General features: G+C 42.2%; 1 long non-coding RNA gene across 1 annotated transcript; it reads left to right on the top strand.

Annotated features, from left to right (window-relative positions):
- Positions 1-955: 955 nt before the first annotated feature.
- LOC143413752 (uncharacterized) lies at positions 956-1,520 on the top strand. The gene is made up of 3 exons (XR_013094367.1): positions 956-983; positions 1,056-1,262; positions 1,343-1,520. It is a non-coding gene; the product is annotated as an uncharacterized LOC143413752 (long non-coding RNA).
- The last annotated feature ends 2,761 nt before the right edge of the window (positions 1,521-4,281 follow it).

Here is a 4,281-nt window from a genome sequence, read left to right as displayed (position 1 = left end):
GCGAGTCAGCACGCACAATATCAGCGCCCTGGAACTGGCACGCCTGAATGGTTATTAATGTTATTAGTCACACCTGTGCTTCCCCTGCTTTGACATGTCAGAATATTGGCCTACAGAACCCTTCTCGCAGTGGGCTCTTTAAAGTGTCACACACAGCCACCGCTGCTAACTTTAATGACAGCTGCATGCCACTTGGGTGTTCCAGGGCTCTGCGGTTGTGCGTGTTGGCTCTCTCGTGGTATACTGATGTGTCTAAATAGGACAGAGATATTAATTATGTTATTACTTTTACCTGTGCTGCATCTCTCAGGATCAGCCAATATCATTCGCTATCCTCATGCAGTCATGTAATACCATAAGCTGTATATAAAAGATGGAGGTGGCTGCCATCACATCACCCACTGGGTAGTGAGAATCAGAATCAGAGAGTTTTTGACATTGTCATCTTGGTGTTTTGAACCCAGTGAGGACCGCAGTACTGTAGTAATGGCAGTAAGTCACAAAACGAGCTTAATGTTGTGTAAATGGTAAATGGCCTGCATTTTCCTAATTCCTGAAACCAGCAACTGATCCCATAAATGATCCAATAAATGACCAAGAGCCATTAGTTTTCCATAGACTTCTAAATAGCAAGAAATTTGTTTGCAACCAGAGAAGCCGACCCTGCTGGCAATTAAAAAGAATGCCTTTATTACCTTGGGGTAATAAGATGGGGACTAGGTCTGCAATAACTCATACTCAGTTGCCATCTTCAAAGCAACTTCGGTGCACGCCAGTAGTCTGCTATCAATTTGCGACGAATTTGTCATGGTCTGCGGTGGGTGGCTGGAATTTCCATAAGGCTCCTGAACTGACCTGGGATCCGCCCCTGGGCAGGGCCAACTCCAGCTCCTGCACACCTGGAGCCTATTGCAGGCAATCAAGCCAGAGGGATTTAAACCACACGTTGATGGTCATTCACTGCCAGTTCGTCATCAACACATGTTGGTAACAGGCCTTATACTTCAAGTTCTTGCTGTGAGCTATCTTGTTAACACGACTCTCTTGTGCTGCAGTTGCTGTATTCACCTTGGCTCACGCTCCACCTCCGGACTCAGGATACCAAGCAATCATTCTGAAAATCTCTCTGTGCCTCACCTGCCTGCCCTCCTGCCATCACACTCCATCTGAAGCCCCGGATCTCAGGCCAGCCTTTCCACGCCACTCAGCCTCCCCTGGATTCTCATCACCCCCCTCTCAACACTCCATGTCCCCTACTGCAAGTAAGAATTGCTACTCTTACAACTGGCCACTTCAGAGCTGCCTCCACTACCTCCCTAACTCCTCTATCTTCTCTCTTCAGTGTGACTGTTCCCTGCTCAGCTCCACTCCGCATCTCAGGCCTCATTCCCTAGCCCTAGCCACGTTCCCCAGGCCACGCCTCGTCAAACTCCACGTCTTATTGTTTTTTTTGTCTTTGCTACGTTTTCTTTTTTGCACTTAAACCTAATAAATTGTTACATCATCTGCTGTCTCTGCTCTGGGTTTCTGCACCTGAGTCCTGTTCAGTACAGGCCACTCGGCCCCGTGACAGAATTGGGTTCAGTTGGCAACTATATGCACATTTTGTTGGTGATAATATGATGATTATATACGCAGTAATTCACATTAAATAGAAATTCATTTGTGCATGCACTTGTGCATTGAAAAAGAAACTCAAAAATTGTTGCTGCAAGGCCGCAGTTACAGCTGCAAAATGATATAAGTCCTCAGAAACCATGCAATATAGAAAACATTGCAATGTAACCAGAATACAACGAGTTGGCAACCAGTTGAGTCTAGTGTCCTAGCGACTAGATGAGTGGTGAACATGGGTGCAAACTGACTGATTGATTGCAGCTGGTTAGCAATCTGTCTACATTTCTAAATTAGACAGCAGTTATTTGGAAACGATGGCAATCTGTGCGAGAGTGACTACAGTCTGGACCAGTCCATCCCCAACTGTTCGGAGACAGGTTGCTGCCCTTCAAACTGCCCTTTAAGCATGTATACTTTTTGAGGTACTTGTTCTTTTCCAGTTTATTGACTTTTCTCTTCATAGAGTTTTAAAGATATAGAAACTTTGACTTAATATCCAGAGTTATGTATCTCAAATTTTCAACTTAAGAAATTTGAAATTTTCAGATATTGAAATTGACATAATGCCAAAAAATATTTTTCTTATTTCCTTTCTCTTTTTTTGCCACTGGCAAAACTAAGCTTCCATACTGTTGAATCACTTAATTTAACTTTTTTTGTATTCATAGTTGTTGTTTGCAGCTGTGACAAAATTTCTACATTTTGGGGATAACATGGTAAAGTCTATTCCTCTATATGAGCAACAGCATTGGGCCTCACCGTTTAACCTTTTAATTCAGGTGCCACAGGTTCATAAAGCAAGCACCTAGTCTTGCTGTCCAACTTTAGGAACATTTGTCATGCTAGAGAATCAAACTGACATATCTTAGGCATTGAACATTTTTGCACAACAATGAATCACACTGAGGGTAAAACTATTTCTTAACATTCATCAGATTTTTGTGTAAATACGTATGTGCCATGTGTTTTGTGCCAATTCTGTTCTAACAAAGCACTGAGTTTGCACTGCTTTCGCACTGAAAGAATAAATTATGTATAACGACAGTTATCTGTTTGCATAAATTAAATTTGGTTGATTTTTCTTTTCAGCGTGCTGCAGAGGGACACAAAAGAATCTGCTCACAGCTGGCGAAGAAGCAGAAAACAAGTCAGAGATCATGCAGAGACCTCTGAGAGATTCACGCTAAACAAACTGTTAAAGTTGCTTTCTCCTTTAGCTAACTGTCAGTAGTGAAGCTACAGACTGTTGGTTTTCCATTATAACTGTAAAAGCAGGATAGTGTAGAACAGGGATAGCCGGCTGCCTGCTTTCCATCCAGACATCCACTAATTAGCAGTCTGTCAGGTAGAAGGGAAGAACTCATCAGCACTGTCACCCGCTGAAGCGATGCTTTGGAATGAAAATCCACAGTCTTGGCTCTCCACGGCGTATTGTTGGCCTCTCCCGCTATCGAACATATCTCTGTGTTATCTCCTTGCAAGTCTCTTTTAAAGTCACCTTGGTCTGGAGTATAAACATTTAAGTTGTCAACAGCACAGACAATGTTTAGTCAAATAGTAGTGGCATATAAAGCAAAAGAAAAAGGGCCAAATTATGCAGCGAGTGAAGGCTGAACAGTGCTTACATTGATTTCTCAAAGTCCCATTTTCACAGAGCTGTTATTTTTGAAGAAAACAGCTGCAGATAATTACATTAATCAATCTAGGCCTGATTGCATTTTTATGATTAGCGTCTCTCACCTAAACCCGGCTTACATGTTGTCCCTTATTTACATGCACCTGTTCTTTAAACAGCAGTGTGGAGCCGGCCTCGTCGCGTGCCATATTGCACATTTTGTAGCCTTTAATGAGAAAGAAGTACGAGCAATGTTGCCACAGGAGAGACAAAGGAGTGGCTGATTATGTAATAAAGCCATCATTTGAAGAATTAAAGCACACTATGAAATGGGGCTTTTAATAAGCAATGTGCACAGGCTGTCACTGTGAGAGTGTAGTACGTGAAATAGTGTCTTATCTAAAACCTCACTGCACGGACATTTTTCTGTCCAGCAGAGCTACCATTCAGATGGCTGCTTTGTTTCTTATGGGACAGTCTGTTCTCTCAACCTTTGTTCATCCGCCCAACTTTGAGCCAGTAGCGTAGTTTCCCCATTCTCTTCAATAACTGTGGGATAGAGCAATAAGAATCTTGAATTCATTAAGATAGAAAAAACTTCCCCTGTTCTAACAAGATATCATGAGAATTTTTTTTTTTACGCTGTGCCAATGCACTCTTCATATCACACTGTGAAAAGGCCTGCTTCAAGTGCTGCTACGGCTGTCATGTCCAAACAATGCTCGCTGGGGTTTTTTTTGCAGTCCATTGTGTGGTTTTACTCAGTTGGCCGTCAGATCAGGTGTACTAGAGGGAACATGACCCTGATAAATAGTTGACTCTCTGGGTAGTTCACACACACAACTCTGTTTCCTAAAAAGAAAATATGAAATGTCATTTATAAATCAGCTAAACCCTATATTTATTAGTATAAGTGAAGAAATTGTATTTACTCAGGTTATTTTTTAAATATATGCTAATTTTGAATGCCAGCAGCACAGTTCTAAAACACTGGGCAGGTGCAATGCTTACAACTGTAACTCTGCAAACATTTGGGAACCGAGGAGGCC

This window comes from Maylandia zebra, linkage group LG18, assembly GCF_041146795.1.
Source record: "Maylandia zebra isolate NMK-2024a linkage group LG18, Mzebra_GT3a, whole genome shotgun sequence".
Taxonomy (NCBI): Eukaryota; Metazoa; Chordata; class Actinopteri; order Cichliformes; family Cichlidae; genus Maylandia; species Maylandia zebra.
Note: the sequence above shows the minus strand (reverse complement) of the source record. Positions and strands in the feature narration are given on the sequence as shown.